At 39.0% G+C, this 18,736-nt stretch overlaps 1 protein-coding gene across 1 annotated transcript in view; it reads left to right on the plus strand.

Moving 5' to 3' along the window:
* Positions 1 to 18,736, plus strand: part of LOC122791459 (cytosolic carboxypeptidase 2-like) — a 783,816-nt gene that overhangs the window by 367,286 nt on the left and 397,794 nt on the right. The gene's annotated exons all lie outside the window — the stretch shown is intronic.

Raw genomic sequence — 18,736 nt, forward strand, 5'->3', positions numbered from 1 at the left:
GGGCATTCTGGACTTAGAAAAAGCAATACTTCACTAGGCTTAAAAAGGCCCCTTGGGCCTTTAGCCTAGTAGCAGTCTATGAATCTATGGCAAGGTCCCAAGAAAACTGATTTATTTGGGCAGTCTGCAATGGTTTGATGTCCCAGAAGCAGTGATAGAATTAGTGCATGCTATATAGAAGGACTTAATGAAATAAGTACAAAAAGTGTTTAGATTCACAGGGGAGTTCCCTGTGGGTGTGCATCAGGGTTCAGCTGTAAACCCACTGCTGTTTATACTGGTGATGGATTACAGCAGCAAACAGGTCAAAGGAGAAAGATAAAGAAAGTTGCTATATACAAAATATGTGCCATTACAGGCAGACTCTGAACAAGAACTTAAGCAAATGATAGGGGAAAGGAAAGCAAAACTGAAGGCAAATGGGATGAAACTGAGTTCAGGTAAGACAGATGTTATGGTAGCAGATAGGGGAAATAGTGATGAAGCTGAGAACGAAGATAGAAGGGAAAATAGTGGACCAAGTTAACAGATTCAAGTACATGGAAGTGGGTTGAGGAGAAGGGAAGTTTGCATGAAGAGGTCAAAGCTAGAATTAGAGGGGATACAGCCAACTGGCACCGATTGTTAGGGGTAGTGTATGACAGAAGTACGCCAAAGAAGCTGAAAAGTAAGGTGCAAAAAGCAGTGGCTTACAGAAACTTGGGCAGAGATGGCAGAGCAGTTAAGGAAACTTAAGGTAATGGAGATGAAGTGCTCGATATAGGTGGTAGGATGTACAATATGGGACGGATGAAAAAAATGTGGATGTCAGAGCAGAAGCCCAAATTGCTCCAGTTGCGGAGAAGGTCAAAGAGAGCAAATTATGATGGTTCAGGCACATGTGCAGTAAAGCAGACAGTCTGGTGAAGAAGATTTGGGATTGACAATAAGAAGTTAAGAGGAAACGAGGGCATCCAGTAAAGAGATGGATGGATTGTGTGAGACAATACCTGCGACAGTCAGTCACGACTGTAGAAGAAGTTAGGAGAGTGGCATTGAATGAAGAGAGATGGTGACAGTTGATGCAACACCCCAATGTCATGTAAAAAATGGGAAAAAGAAGGGTTGATGATCTTTGAAATGCAGAGATGTGATTGGATGATGCCTGCTTTTATTACAGAAGTGGGGACATAGCTCAAAAGCAGAACCAGCCAGATCATCAAGGTGTGCAAGACTAAAAATCAGAAATGTTACATTTGAATGGTAAAAATATAGTTCTTGTGGGAAAAAAAACGACAGACTGAGTCTACCTGAAGCATGATTAAGTAAAAAAAAAGTCTCTTGTCTTTTAAACAACAAATAAAGAACCTCCTTATTTTGGAGCCTGTGTACCTCATAGAATCATTCACTGTGATTGCAGATAAGGGAACTTCCATACTTCTGTTCCCTGGATATATTTCATTAAACTGGCAGAAATCCTCTCTTGTACTGACTCACTGGAATGATGTTGGACCTCTTCAATGTCATTCATTCCCACCTGCCTATAAACTCAGTCCAGGAAGTCCTGATTTTAACAGGTTGGATAAAGACATAGCAGGTAATGAGTGCCTCTATCCTCCTGTTTTTTGCAAGCCAAATTCTGTAGACACCCTTAGCCACTGTGGCAGCCCTTTCCAAGAGCTGACAGTTTGGAAGTCTTGACTGGTCAAGTTTGTTCTGGAGTGAAGTTCAATTAGAAACTAGTCTGTTTGCCACACTGATTAATGCCCATCTTCCTCTGTTTTTACTTGGTACAACAGATATGCAGGAGGGACCTAAACCATCAGCCGTCATGACATGTAGTCTGGCAGATAAAGGGATTGATGTGATGAGCTATTTAGACAGACCATTGGGTGCCTGTGTTGCAAAATGTAAGTTTAGGTCTGAAAATACTGCACAAATACAAAACAGCCATGCTTTTCAGACATATACATATATTTCTGTTGCAGGTGATAGGCAAAGGAAACCAGCTTCTGTTCTGTATTGAAAAATGTCCATCAAACTGATAATGATAATCTTACATATAAGGCCCAATATTTTTCATGAGAACACAACTGTGAGGTGAAGGTATTGAACCCACAGGCATCCTCACGATGTAAGGACAAGAACTTAACATCATGGCCAACTTGTCCACCTATACAGGAGGAGGCGTGCAGAAATACACCTCTAACAATGCACAGTCATACTACCCTTGAGGAATGCCAGTACTGATAAATGTGGCGCTGGTGTATGACAGTTATAAATTCTTTTCTGATCCCTAGTATTGTTACTATTAAAACCCCACTATTAAAAGAATGGCATTTTTTATATTACATATAAAAGTAGAAAAGGTGATCCGAAGGCAAAAACATAAAGCAGGCCGGATTAGACTTGTCTTCTGTAATAAGAAATAAAAATTCTACAAAAGAACATGATGTTCTGGCAGCTGTTTATTGATGTGACCTGTATCTCTTTCATGTTTATAAATCCAAGGTCTGTCAGATTGGTCACAAAAGACAATAAAGTCTATTTATATAGGTCATTGAGCTAGGTCTGTGCTACTGAGCTCCACTGAGACTACTGTTAGGAAGTAGAGTGTGATCTTTAGGGATGCTGGGTAACATAATATATATAAAACCCACAAAAGTTTTCCTCTATATTTTAACTAAACACTGCCTCCAAAACTTTGGTTTATTTTGTACATACTGTGACCACTGTAAATTTTGCATATTGTCTTTTTTGCTACATATTTTCTTTTTGTACCTATTTATTTCACATTTAATTGCATTGTTCTAATCATGCCCGTCTGACCTCTCAACTGTACTGAATTCCTCAGTTTTTACCAGTTTTGTAGTCAAAATAATGGGGTGCCACGATTTCCCAGGTGGTCCCTTTAATTTCCGAATTTCTTGGGTTTTTTTTCAAGCTTTTTTTTTTTTGCTGATGTCATCACTAGCAGGGGAAGCGTGCAATCACATCAGCTTCATGAGCATCCTGTTAGAATTTGGCTGAGAGCTGGAGGGGGTGTGTATTAACTGTTTGACTCTGACTTCTGACTGTTTAATACAGCGGGCAACATGCATCTCCATTCTGCCGTTTACAAGGAGAGTTTTGCAGTCTGGTCTTTGAGTGCTCCTTCTGCGGCAATAGTCACTAATATTTGCAAAGGCAAGGTTCTTATGTTTACAGTCCAGAGTTTACTTTTACTAGTTGAAGTCCAGAGTTCACTATATATCAAGGTTCTTAGGTTTACTTTTAGTAGTTCAGTGTGTGTCTGCTGATAGAATTAGTTTGGTGTGTCTGCTAATAGAGTTTGCTCTATATTAGATCTAGAGCTATGTGCATCTCCATTCAGCCACTGTTTACTTTTACTAGTTAGGTACTTATGTTTACTAGTTCACCATACATCTTTTCTGAAATGCCTGCTGAAATCCAGAGTTCACAATATATTCTGCCGAGTTCGGTGTATATTAAATATTGTGTGGGTGTGTGTGTGTGTGTGTGTGTGTGTGTGTGTGTGTATGTATGTATATAAAATGCCCCAGTTAGTATAACTAGTAGTTTGAGTTAGTCAGACTCAAACCCTGTACCACCACCACTTGTGATTCAAGGAGTTAAGTCTAAAGTTTTACAGAATGTTTGGCTTATACTTGTGGTCTGTTCCTCTTAGTGTGTGGTTTTCTGGCAAATTAGTGAGAACTGAATTCGCCAAGTAATGGTAGCCATAGCCATTTAAGTTTGTCTTCCTAACTTTCAGGAATTGCATTAGTAACATAAAACATTTTATTCTAGCAACTTTTCTAACATTATGCTACCAATGTTTAGAATGTGTGTCTGGTTTTGGACCTTTGTCCCCCTAAATAAATTTTGTCTTTTTCCAGATTTCTTGGGCTGCATAGTTCTTCAGGCGGAGAGAAGTTTAGTGCTCCTTATGCCAAGTCTGTTTGTTAGTAGCACAACAGGTAGAATACTTGCTTTTGCTGCAGAAGGCTGTGGGTTCTACTCCCACAGTATGTGGATGGATTGCTGGTGCTTTACTGTGTTGTACTTTTAAAGAGCTGAATGCTACAGTCCTGAGAATGTCCTCTTTGGCGGAGATACCTCTATGAATCTGTTATCAGTTTACCATCCATTCCCTATTGCAATATTACTAGCTTATCATTTTTGTATGCAACATAGGCAATTTATTCCTCAAGGGCAACAGGCCTTTTATTTGGTTGTTTGCTAGCAGCAACCTCTTCATTAGTTACAGATCTCTTTAATGTGGAATTATTTCGATGATGTTTACTTCTGCAGAAATTGTGCATATTTACTGATACTGGTGGAGTGTCGAAGTTTGAGTAGACTTTTATGATAGAAATGTTCTGAATTGGGCAGTTTTGTCATTATTGGTTCACGCATTTTGTTTCATTGCTTACTGGAAAAATGTTCAAAGCAATAATTTTAAACTCACTCTTAAGTATTATACAAGGAATATAAACACAATCAGGGAGGTATATTAAAGAACACACGTATGTTTCGTGTGTAAGGGGCCTGTGATTTGAAAACAGCCCAATGATAATCTTTATCCGCCACTGGCCAGATGCATTTTCCTTGAATGTGGGTTTCAATTGAATGCGAGTTTCAATGGCAGGGAAGTTTTAATGCTAAGTCTGTTTTCATTGTGAGACTGTATTGCTTTGTTTAGCAGATGTCTATTAGTGTTTGTGCTATAAAATGTAAAATAAAAGTTTTAAATGAAATCCAAATAATCACTGTAGAAATAAAGCAGTATGCACATTACAGTGTTTATGGTAAATGAGGCAAAATAGCCAAGTAATGAGACATTGGAATGGCTGCAGGGGGGAGGGCTGTGTATGGGAGGCCCCATTTGACCATGATTTTGTGAGGGGGGGGGAGGACAGCAAACTCAGACAGCCCCGGGGCCCAGGCTGTACAAACTCTAGCTATGCCACTGATCAGTAGGCCATGGAGAATGACTTTTTGGAGGTCCTAGCAAACTATAATATTCTTTTGCTAAGATTAAATATTGCCTACCAGACAGTAAATGCCCTACTTTTACCAAAAAAAATATACTGCAAGTCACCAAAAACAAAATCCTAAGGTTCATCATCTTCTCCCTTTCCAATGAACATCACTGCTATGCATTTAAAAAATGTTTACCATTTACTACAGAGTCTGGGGGGGGCCATATTTTGGTTGTCTATTCTTCAGTTTGCAATTGAAAGTTGGTATCCCACAAGTCCATTGAAGTGAGTGGGGTTGCATAATTATGTATACAAATTTTATGTTAATCAGCGTACAGATTTATACCTATTTTTCATGGGCTCGTTTTCAGTTACGATGTTAGCTTGCTACTTCAGTATTGCAAGCAGCCCAGTGGTGGTTAGGATTAGGCAGTATTGCAAGCAGCCCAGTGGTGGTTAGGATTAGGTCTGGGGGAAGGAACTACTTTCTTCCTCTTCTTAAATGCACTTATACCAGTTAGATAACAAAAAGTATATGTTGGATTGGATCTACTTCAGACCATCAAAACACCTCATCATCGAATCACAAAACACTGAGACTGAAACAAACTGAGAATATCAAAGGATGACATGATCAAACCAGAAAATATCTAACCAAGTGCAGGGAACTATTTCAACATTATTGCATGAAGTTCACAGCAAATTCTCCACTTAAAAAACTAAATCTAACAAATATACCTGTTACAACAGTTTTGCAGGAGGTAACAATTCCCCTGCACCCCCACACCCCCTAAATTATATGTACCAACTCCGAGATCTCACTACAGTGGAGGAAGGGTAAATTTCCTGATTCCCCACTGTACCGCAATCTCCATTCCATACTATGTACTATTTGACATCCACACTACCTGGGTCAATGTTTTGTGGTTCGATCATGTTGTCCTTCGATGTTCTCAGGTTTTGTTGTTTCTGTCTTGATGTTTTGTGATTCGATGATATGGCATTTTGATGGTCTGAAGTAAACCCCTTGGATTATACCAAGTTCTGTTACTTTTGTACCATATTTAGCACACTGGGGCCTCTTTATTACTCTTTAAGTGCAGTGTAATGGCATTGCAAGCATGTCGGCATAAAGTTGTGGCCAAAAAAAAACAGAGGTCAAGTTTTAAAGTCTGTCAGAAACCCAACTGTCACTGTAGCTCCTTTTCTTGATACTCCATCTCAGAATAAGCTGCCTAAAACCTCCAAGTATATTCACAACTTAGAGTCCTGGTAAATCCACATATAAACTCCTCATATTCTGCAGGTAAATCTACAGCAACTGGTATTCCTCAATTAAGCTAGTGCTCCACAGGTAAATACACAGCATCTTCTTATGATATTCCCAAGAGTTTATACCCTGCCTGCATGGAGAGTTACAACACTCATGTTGTAGTTTTAAAAAGTTGCTACAGTTTATACCCTGAACCAAAAGAAAAAAGGCAGAAGTTCAGAACCAGAAAATAACTTTTAACCAAATGCAGGGTATAGCATTCTGTCCCTGAGAGGACATGAAATGTCAAGATGTCCAGCCTGGAGGTAAAGTACAAAAATCATACATTTATTGAAAAATCCACAAGTGGTCAATGCACAAAAAAAAAAAAAAACACAAGAACATCCAAAAAGTCCAAGTTCTTTCATCCAAATACCTCATGGACTTCCTCAGAATGATTTTAAAAACCTACCAAAACTCAAGTTATATTAATTTTCAAAGTCCTTTCAAAGAGACAAACACCTTAAAATGCATATTAATTACAGAAACACTGTCGGTTTTACAGTTTCATCAATTGCAGACCACTTAAAAACATTTCAATTCACATTTTCATCCTATATTGCAATTAAATTATTAAATATGACAATGAAAATGTTTTTATTCAAGTTTTAAGATTCTGAATTCCTTACTTATATAATTAATAATTGTTGAATTATTATTGAATAAATTATTATTAAATAATCTGACCTACCTCAACCAAGAACCGATAATATTAAATAATTCCAGTCCTATTATTACTGATGATGATTCCAAAATAATATAATGCATCCTTAATTTGATCTGCCAAAATTATCCAAAATATTCTAGAGCTTGCCAGATCTTAACTGTAACACAGGGGAAATTGAAATGCGTTCATTCATACTAGAATGTTTAGAGGCATCCAGCCTCAGTTGCCACATAAGTTCCATATACTCTAAAGTATGTTCCCTAGGATCCAGCCCTAGGGTCTTGGGGAGCTACTTCCAAAATCCAAAAAAAACATTTTTTTAAACTTACATACAGATGAATGTTTATATAGGGCATTATTTTCATTCATTCTAGAAATTTCATAGTAATGCTCATATATTCTCCTTTTTAAGAACCTCCCTGTTTTCCTAATATAAAGACTCTTACTTTGTAATTATATTGCCAGGTAAACCAAACCCTTGATGTTGCAGTTCCCCCTCTGAAAATGAATATTGTACTTGTCATCTGCATAATTAATTTGAACAATATCATCTGTACAGTTGCATGTGCATTGTGACCAACATACACACTTTCTAGTTCCCTTTCTTTCTTTTTCCCGTGTTCTCATTGTTCTCTGTTCTTTCCAGTAACAACTTCATACTTTTGCCATTTTGAACACTAAAATAAGGGAATCGCTAATCAGATTAGAACATATCTCATTAGTTCCAAGTATGTTCCAATTACTGTTTATAAATTTTATAACTTTGTTATACTGAACAATGTACTCTTTTTTTTCAAATCCACCCAGAAACCCATTCTGGTCATGGTTACTGTTATTTTTTCAAATAAGAGCCCTCTTCCAAACAAGGGTGGAAAATCACTATATATTCAGTTGACATTTGTCATCACCTCTTGAATGAATTTTCTAGGGTAACACCTTTCTATGAACATTTTTTCTAGTTTTATCTATTTCAACCTAAAAGTATCATAATCAGTGAAAAATCACTATTTCTTCAATTAATGACATTTGTCATCACCTCTTGAATGAATTTTCTAGGGTAACACCTTTCTATGCTTTCGAAATTCATAAATTCCAATGCCATGGATCAACTTATCCACACCCCCACCAGGGGCAACAACATTTTTTCTAGTTTTATATACTCCGACCTAAAAGTATCATCATCTGATATCATTCTACATATCCTAATAAACTGCTCTTTAACCAACTCTTTTTAATTTAATAGGGTGGTAACTGTTAAAGTACAAGTAACTGTCACTAAAAGTTGACTTTCTATACACAGAAGAGACAAAAAAATTTCCAGCCTTCTTGTATATGGTTGTGTCTAAATAATTCATACTCTATGATACACCTTGTGTCAAATGTGAAGGTGAATTTTAAAAATTTAGTCATGGATTATCTCAATAATAATCTGCTCAAGCAACAGAGACCTCCAAAGCAGAAACGCAATCAAGCTCCCACCCCCGAACACAACCCAAAATGACACATAGCCCACAGACTCAGTGTGCCACTTAACCACAGGCCATAAGGCATAACAACGTACCCAACACACTAGTCATAGGTGACTCCATAGTCAGACACACTGATATCCCACTCACCAGGCTAAACAAAGAGAAAGGTTACTGTCAGCTGCCTGTTGGGTGCCAGGATCCGCCACATAACCCATGCACTCAGGTCACTCCACAGCAAGTACAAATTTGACTTTGTCATTGTCCATGTTGGTGTGAATGGCCTGAGACATATCTCCCTGGACACATGAAAAGAGACATGGAAGAGCCCTCCGATCTTGTAGCCCAGGCAGGTATGACCCTAGCCCTGAGTAGCATCCTACCATCACCCAGAATGATACCGCAATACAAGGACAAAATGCTTGACTTCAATTGGCTAAGCTTCTGGTTTCATTCTAAGGGGATCCAGTATCTGTCTACCTGGGACGACATGGTCAACAGACCAAGATGCTTTGCCAGAGATGGCCTGCACCTGTCACCGCTGGGATTCCGGATACTGGCTAAGGCTGTTGTCACCCCTATAGTGCCTTTTTTAGGCAAGGTTCAAATGACAAATTCACCACCGTAACAGGAACAGACAAGCAAAAACTGAGGGTAATGCTACTCGGTGCTAGAAGTCTAAATCTCAAAATGCACTCCCTTGAGGCACTCCTTAAAATGGATCATCAATATCTGTGCAGTGACTGAGACCTGGTTCAAAGCTCCAGATTGCACCCCTGCATTACCAGGCTGTAACTCATACCACACTTTTCAGCCATTTAACCTGGACTGGAACACCAAAGGCGGAGGTGTGTCCATATTCATTAAGGATATCCACACCTCCAGACTAGTTGCTCAGCATAATGCATTAGAGGTTATCCAAGTGCAACTAACTCTGTGCAAAAACTGCAATCTAAATTGTAGCTTGCTACAGATCCCCCACCATGCCCCAGGATTCCCACTCCTCTTTTCTTGATATGCTAGAAAATATTAGGGTTCAACCAAACACCCTAATAATGAGCGATTTCAACTACCCCACCATTAACTGGGAAAACTACTAATGTACCAACTCCTTCGCTCAACGCTTTCTGGAATTCATAAATTCCAATGCCTTGGATCAACTTATCCACACCCCCACCAGGGGCAACAATATCCTAGACCTAGTCATTACCAACATGAGTGACCGGTGTTCCACACCTGAAGTCAACTCCTCGTTGGTCAGATCTGACCATAAGCTAATCACCCTAGATGTCCACATCCCACCCCCACCCCCTCTTAAGGAAACCATGGTAAGAAATTTCTCCAAAACCACCTTCATGCTTCTTAAGACAGAAGTGGTGAACTTCATGACACCCATGCAGATGGACAATACAGTTACAACTGCTGAATCCTACACAAATGCACTCTATAAGCACTTAGACAAGTGCATGGATTGTGCTACCCTGAACAGAACCAAGATGCTATCCTCCAAAAAAAGGAAGCCAATCTGTTGGTTCCCTGCCATAAACAAACTCTACAACAGAAGGAAGAAACTATTGCAAAAGAGAGTAAAATCCCATGAGTGGAGTGCTCCCTGGTTAGCCTCAGTAAGAAGCTAAGATCATCCAAAGCTAGCTATGAAAACAAAATCAGCACAGATTCTAAGGACAACCACAAAGCATTCTATAGCTGTGTCAGGCATCTCAATGGCAACACCAAAATCTGCTCTGAGTTACAGTACAATGGCATGAAAATTACAGAACCAACTGATATTGCCAACATCCTGGCAGATAGGTTCACTGCTAACTTTACCCCACTCTCACCCCTTAAAGGGCCCATATCTGTACAGAAAGAATGCTGAGTCCCTGTAATCACAACTATGCAGGTAAAAGCTGCACTCTCTAAAGCCAAAAACACTGCATCCATGGGACCAGACAACATGCCAGGCTGCGTTTTACATGAACTTCAGAACAAACTGGCTCCCCACCTAAGCACCATGTTCAGTCCTAGCCTCACATCAAGCTTTGTGCCCACTGAATGGCGCACAGCAACAGTTATCCCACTCCACAAAGGGGGAGCCATCACTGATCCCAGAACTATCGCCCTATTAGCCTGACGAGCCTGGTCTGTAAGGCCATGGAACGTATCCTCATAGAACTCTTAAACAAGGACATTGGTAACATCCAAACTCTGGACCCAACCCAATTTGGGTTTGTGAAAGGCAGATCATGCCTCCTGAACCTGATCGATGTCTTTGAGGCAGTCACCAAAGCTGCAGATGAGGGTAAGGTGGTTCACACAGCCTATCTTGACCTCGCCAAGGCTTTTGACCCCATCCCCCATTCTGGAATTATAGATAAACTCACTAAACTAGGTATAAATCCTTACGTCACAAGATGGGTTGCCAACTAGCTCACTGACAGAACCCACACTGTGAAAGTTGCAGACTCCAAATCTGACTTTAAACCAGTGATAAGTGGAGTACCACAGGGTTCAGTCCTGGGACCTGTGCTGTTTTGGTATCTACTTCTCTGTAGTACAGGCTAACACAGAAGGCCTTTGGCTAACGAAGTTCAGAGATGACTGCAAACTAGGAGCCATTGTAGAGTCCTCAAATGATGTGGACATCCTACAGAAGGGCCTCACTGAGACAGATGCCTGGTGTCAGAGCCATGGCCTCAAGCTCAGTGCCAAAAAGTGCATTGTTATCCCCTTTGGTAAAAACTCTGTACCTATGAGAACTACCACATAGGCGGCAGTCTACTTAACGCCGAATGTGTGATAAGAGACCTTGGGACCCAGGTGGACAGTAGTCTCTCCTTTGATCACATCACCACAGTAATCAGGAAATCCTTCTACATGGCACACCTCATCACAAAAGGCTTCTCATCCAGGAGCAAAAGAGGTTATTGTTCCCCTCTACTCGACACTCATTAGACCCATTAGATACAATGCCCATTTTGGAATGTACCTCACAAGACATCTGCAGCAGCTGGAAAGTCCACAGAAGTACCTCACAGAGGATTACTGGCCTCAAACAGATGTCCTACACTGACCATCTCAAAAAACTCCAGCTTTAATCCGTAGCATATTGCCTACTCTGAGGTGATCTTTGTCTAACATATAAAGCTTTGTCAAACCCAGAGCTGTTGGATATGCTGCACCTAAAGAAATCCCAACCCCTCCGAGCTACACACTCTAGGGACCTAAACCTTGTCACCACAATAAACCGGACATGCTGGAGGGATAGATTCCTGTCCCAGAGGCTTCCCATACTCTGAAACAAGCTACCCATCTATGTCAAGCAGAGTTCCTCATTAGCACTCTTCAAGAAAAATCTTGATGAGTGGATGGGAAATAGGAAATACACCCAAGGGATCACTTCTGTGGCTCTGCTCGACAGGGGCACAGGAAAATAACTTTCTTGGGTGGCATAAGCCAGGGAACCTTGTTGGCTAGGCTTACTTGGGCCCTTGGACCAGTAGCCTAGTACCTACCTATGAACCTATATATATATATATATATATATATATATATATATATATATATATATAAAATCAGGCTTACTTGGGCCCTTGGACCAATAGCCTAGTACCTACCTATGAACCTATATGTGTATATATATATATATATATATATATATATATATATATATATATAATCAATACATGTAATCAGTCCACAATATAAAGATGTCATCCATATATCACAAATAAAAAGAGCAATATTGGTAATAAGGTGAATTAAAAGCATGTTTACTTTCCCATGCAAACATAACCAAATTAGCAAACATGGGGGCACATGCTGCCTCATGGCTGCTCCTTTAATGTCTTGAACATATCTCCCTCAACAAAATAAAAATAAAATTGTTTTCCAAAACTATATATGTACAATTCATAACCAACCTGATTTCATTAGCATCTAAAAATCAAAAGTTAGTAGAGTTTCATGAAGTAAATGCAATCATTCAAGTTGGGAGATATACGTGAATAAATCAACAACATATATTGTGAATAACAACACTTGGTCATGAAATAATTCTTTTTTAATATTTCTTAGGAAATTCCAGGAGTCCCTCAGTACGTGTGAATTGTAGAGAAAAACAGTATTCGTATCCATTCCAAAAACAATTGCAAGGGGGTAGATTTTGGAACCTTGAGCTGCTACAGTTGGCCTAAATGGTGGGCCACTTATATTTTTACAAGTGGTGGGACACTGTAAATTCTTACTGGGGATAGCACCCACAACCCTCCTGGACATGAGAAGTCATCACTAAATGCAATCTTGAGTATTGGCTAGCATTTTCATGGTTTTACATTGGAAGTAAAAATGACCTCCGGGTTGATAGCCTAGTAATTTCCTGTGATCCTATGAATTTATGTATCCCGAAATTGGAGGGAATTTTCGGGTACCTATTCACCAAAAAATTGTTTGTATTTATATCGATTCGTCATTGAAACAATTATTCTGCTAGTATTAAATCAGTCTTTTTAAAACTGATATTGATTTAATTTGCAGAGACTGGTATATATCTAGTCTCATCCCTTAAAATATTACTCATAACCCAAGAGTACTCCATAGCCTCAAAAATCATAATGCCACTTCCTTTATCATGTTTCATTAATGAAAGCACTTAACCTTGTAGATGTTCTTGTGTTTTTTTCATAGATACTAAAACATAAGAGTAGATAAGTATCATATGAAATGACTGAATATAAAAAAGAAAAACTAAATAGTAAGAGAGTAAGTCTAAAAGTACCATTAGAGAAACGCTACATGTGGATTTTTCATTAAATGTAAAATTTTTATATGTTATTCCCAGGCTGGACATCTAGATACTTCATGCTCTCTCAGGGATGGAGTGCAATACAGTGTTTGGTTAAAGTTTATATGCTACCTGCATGCAGCATTGTAACACTCAGGTTTTAGTTAAAAAAAAAAAAAAGCGAGAGAACTTTTTTCTTTTTTTTTTTTTTTTTTTTACTTTTAAACTGTAACAACTGTTGCTGTAATGTAGCAAGCAATTGCTGCAGTTTAGACCACACACTGAGCACAACTGCACTCAGGTTTGACAGCAAATCGGGATTGGTTGATGGGTTTCCCCAACACTTTGCATCCAGGGCAGTTGCCTCTCTGTCCCTACCCTAGCTACAGTACTGCAAGTGAAGCAGACACTATGGCGTAATGATCCTACCTTCCAGCATAGTGCACTCTATTCTGTCCTAACTGGAATGGATTATGGGAGTGAGATATTTAATTTGCATTTGTGTTTGTTACCTGACCTGTGTTTAATGATAAAATTAAAAAGCTGCAGAGGTAAAGTCTGGCTGCTTGCCTAATTTGGTGTTGACACCACTTTGCTTGGATAACCATTGCAGACTTCATGGTCAGTTACCAGAGTGAAGGTCTGTCCTAATAAGTAACACTGAGTAGAAGTTTGTGTCTGTGGCAGAGTACCTTGTCTTTGCTTTACTTAACTTTGTACTTGGCTAGCATGTTGGGTGTTTTGTCACCACCTTCTTCCACAGGTAATACAGCTTCTAGCCTGGTTTCAGATGCATCAGTGTAAACAACAAATTATTTATTGAAGTTGGGGTCAACTTATTGAAGTTGGGGGCAACTGAGACCGATTCTGATGACAATAGTATTTGGATGGTCAAACGCCTCATCTGCTACTACAGTCTAATTTATTTTTTATATATGTTTGTTAACCAGGACAGTCCAGCAAGGCATTGAAAGGTCCCTTTTCAGTAGAGTCCTAAGGAGAAAAGTTTCAATAAATTAATATTGAAAACCAATTAGTTGTTAATGAAATTCATAAAGCACTGAGTGCTTACCCTGGAAATAAATGAAGTTTCTTGTTCAATGAATGTTTCTTACCAGATTCCTAACATAGTGAAAATAAATAGCTGATTGGCATTTGCTTAGCACTGGCATTTTGCAGAGGTACAGCTTCAGGAAACGTGGTGGCATAGTCAGTAATCACTAGAATGTATTGTAGTCATTATTACATTTTGCCAAGGGACTCATCAAGATTAATGGATTTCCACTTCATCAATAGGCACAGGCAGAAGCACAGGTGGCTCAATTAACATTCTGTGTCAGTCCAATGAACCAGCATCCCACCCCTCAGCTTTTCAAGTGAAGAAAAAAAAGACTTCAAAACTGTAGGTATTCTAATTGGCTTCCTGCAGATAGTACCCAATTCATGCCCCCAGCTCTTCAAGTGAAGAGGAAAAAAAATACCTGCAATCAGGTACCTTGGCTACTGAAGTGTAGGAACCAATCATGTCCCATCCCTGCACCATACCCCCCTGCCTCACATTTACCTAGAGAAAATAAAATGTTCCTTCTTCTATTGGCACACCAACCAAGGGACCAAATATGTGTCTCCTCCAGCCCCAGCTCTTCAAAAAAAAAAAAAAAAGGATGTAGAACTCTACAGTGCTTTTCAAGAGTTTCAACTGCATCCAGAGACATCCAAGTGTAGAGAAGAATATTTTCATGATTTACTGCATTTGTACTTGCTTTATACAGTGATCACTACTGTTTTTGAGCATTTTTAAAGCATTTATTTAATTTTGTGAAAAAAAGTAATTTCTCTGTTTGCTGGCTTTTCTAGTTCTGTTTGCTTTTGCCTCCAAATTGCCTTACAGAAGGGTGGATAATTTTCTTGGGTGACAAAAGCCAGGGTACCATTTGGTTAGGCTTATATAGGCCCTAGGGCCAATAACCTAGTACCTACCTATGAACCTATGAGCCTATGAATTGTTAGGAATTTAGTTGTTTGGTAATTATTTATCTGTTGTTTAATCTGCACTTGAGAGCTTCTTTTGCTGTGCTTTTACATTAAGAAATTCCTGAATCATCCATCCTGTGGCAAACAGTGTGCATACGTCTCCCTGAGTTGGGAAACGATCCAGGGAGCTGAATGTGTGGTTGTTGATTGGCTAGAAGGGCATAGGAGTCCATTTTCAAGCTTTTTTGCTCTGCTATAAATCGAGCAAATTTGCATTGAGCTGCCTACCGAACAGCAGCGGTTAGCAGTGCCTTGTATAGTAGCAAATACCTAGATGGTAAAATTTCCCTATAAAGTTAGGATTAGGCATAAAACCAGTTAAACAGTGTGGTCTTGTGCAGAATTAAGTTTAGAGCAGGTAGCATACACACTGAATAGCACTACCATAGCCTAGCACTATATAACATCATGTCCTTAACTCTAGAAACTACTCTAGGAGACCTCTGTTAAAACCCAGTCCTTAATACTAAATAGCCTAGCCTATTACAGGACAGGCAACATGATATGCCTTTTCCAAATGTCTCTGTGGCCAGCTTGGTAGATTTGGGCTTTCTTAGGCAATGTAGCAATTGTCTCATTTTCTCAGAAAACCAGTTCATCGTGAAAAAAAATAATGCATTATATGAGAGATGTAAAGACACAACTTCTTTGGAGGCAAAAGTCTTGCATACAAATAAGGTTGTCAGGAATACCCACACTACATCCCTCAAACACACACTGCTCACCACAGACACAGATTGTCTTATGCTGAAGTGCTTAAAAGAAACCTTCCCAAATCTCAAAGACCTCCAAAGCCACGTAACAGCAACACTGCTCCTCAGCAATCACCAAATCATACACCCAAAGCAACACCAAACATCTCACATAAACCTACACTCAATAGTCCTCCAAGAGCAAAGCCCATAAGGCAAGCAATACACAATGACTTCATTGTGAGACACACAAATGCCCGACTCACCAGGTTAGTTAAGAAGACGATAACTGTTAGTTGCATGTTTGGAGCCATGATCTGCAGTATCAAACATGCGCTCAAGTCACTGCATCCCAGGTGCCAATATGATTCTGTCATACTCCATGTGGGTGAAAATGACCTGAAATGTACCTCACTTCACTGTATGAAAAGAGATGTAATGGATCTCTCAGAATAAGTGTCACAGAGAGGTATGAGTCTTGCATTGAGCAGCGTTCTACCTTCACCAAGGATGATGCCACAGTATGAACATAAAATGGTTGATTTTAAAAATTGGTTTTGTTTCTGGTGCTACTCCAGGGGTGCCCAATATCTGTCAGCATGGGAGGACATAAGCAATGGAACACATTGTTTTGCCAAGGATGGGCTGCACCTGTCCTACCTGAGCTTTTGCATATTGGATAAAACTTTATCCATTCCCCATCAGAGCCATTGTTTAGGCAGTGCCAAAAAGACAAAACTACCAGTATAGTGAAGAAGTCTTCAAGCAACCTTAAGATGTTACTGCTCAATACTAGGAGCCTAAACAAAAAAACTCCACACCCTTCAAGCCCTCCTCGTGCTGGAGAATGTAGACATCTGTGCTGTAACCAAAGACTTGGTTTAAAGCTGTAGAAAGTCCAGCAGTGCAAGGCTGCATAGCTTTCCACACAGACCAACAACAGCAAAGTCTGGGACCAAAGGTAGAGGTATCTCGATCTACGTTAACAACAAACATACCTCCAGGTTGATTAAAACAGAACAATCCCATGGAGCTCATCCACATACAAGTCACTATAGATAAGGTCCGTCACCATATCATGGCTAGCTACAGGTCACCATCTGCACCCCTAGAGTGTCATGACTCTTACCTAAACCTACTAGAGACACTCCTCATTCATCCAAACACCCCATTCATGGGTGACTTTGACTACCACTGTATATAATAGGAAATGTAAACTCCCTCAAACTCACAGGCACATTGCTTCCTGGACTTTAACACAAACAAGCTAGAACAGATAGTGCATGCTCCAACCAGAGGATCAAATATATTGGATCAACTCAACAACATAGGGGTGCTTTGCACCCCCCTTCCCATGTCACATCATCACTAGTGAAATCAGATCAGAAAGCTGTCTCCTTTGAAGTAAACATCAACCTGGAAAACCCACCTAAACCAGTAAGTGGAATTATTATAAAGCAAACTATACCCTATTAAGTGACAGTTTATTGAAAATTTGAGGCTTCTAGTAACCCCCCCCCCCCGAGACCACAGCTACCTATGCAGAATTATTCAGTGTCCCTATACAAACATGTGAATGGCAAAGAGGGTGCCATACCAACCAGAAGTAAACCCAAAGCAAACACTAAAAACAAATCCCACTGGAAAAATCCTTACCTAAATTTTATAGGTGGTAAGAAGCTGTGTATATGTTAGTTGATGGTATAGTTCCAACCAATTTAGGCTTCTTAATGCTGTACAGTGGTGGGTTCTGAAAGGGGTATTTGCTGCAAATTTAGCAACTTTGTTATAGCATTGTTCAGGTTTTAATTTTGTGAAGCCTGCATTAATGGCTGAAACTTTCTGAAACGTATGCACATCATGCTTGACAGCTTCCTCCCTATCAGTTTCTGCTGAATTTTCAATAACATAACTGAGATATTTTGGTAAAATTCAGTAACCAGCTTCTGGCAAAATGTATGTTCTTCTGTCCTTTCCCACCAAATCCATATTTTAGAGCTTTTTTTCTCTCAAAATTTTTTTTTTCAAATAGATTTGAATGAATTCCATAGTATTTATACATAACATCTTAAATAACTAAGTACACTATTTACAGTAGCCTGACACTATAACAGATCTTAATGTATACAGTTACTAAGTATGTCCAATCCATTATCAGAGTGTCTGATCAATTATTGTACAGTGTCAATCAATGATAAGACTTTTCCCCAAGGGTTGTTGATAAATGGCTTTGGATAAATTCTTAGTTCTTTAATTGTAATTTCCAATAATGCTGTGGTCTTCAGTAGGCTGTAGAAATATTCCGAAGTTAGTATTGTGTTTGTATTCCATCTTCTTGTTATACACTTCCTTGAAATTGCAAGTATAGTCCATACCAGATACACGTTTGACCTATTCAAATAAGGACCTTCATTCACGTTTAATAATACAAGAGCTTTAGTTAAATAAAATGATTAATTAAATAAAGCTAGTAGAAAGTTAATAATACCATTCCAAAATGGCTTAATTTTAACACAAAGAAAATGTGGTGCCAATCTGCATTGTGTACTTGCTCACATCTTCAACATATTCCTTTTATGGAAGAACTAATTTTACTGATTCTATCAGGGGTTAAGAATGCTCTGTGCAAGCATTTCCAATTAAAAACTTTTCAGTATTGTGTAAAGGATGTATATTTTATTGATAGTAAGATATTTGTTTTAATATCTTCAGTTAACTGTATTGAGTGTCCTTTTGTTATATATTTCCAGTATGAGTTTTTGGATGTTGTTCTATAGTTTATCAATATTTTGTAAAATTTTGAAATACTGTATCCCAT

This window comes from Protopterus annectens, chromosome 17.part0 (assembly GCF_019279795.1).
Source record: "Protopterus annectens isolate FY-2018-M chromosome 17.part0, PAN1.0, whole genome shotgun sequence".
Classification (NCBI taxonomy): domain Eukaryota; kingdom Metazoa; phylum Chordata; order Ceratodontiformes; family Protopteridae; genus Protopterus; species Protopterus annectens.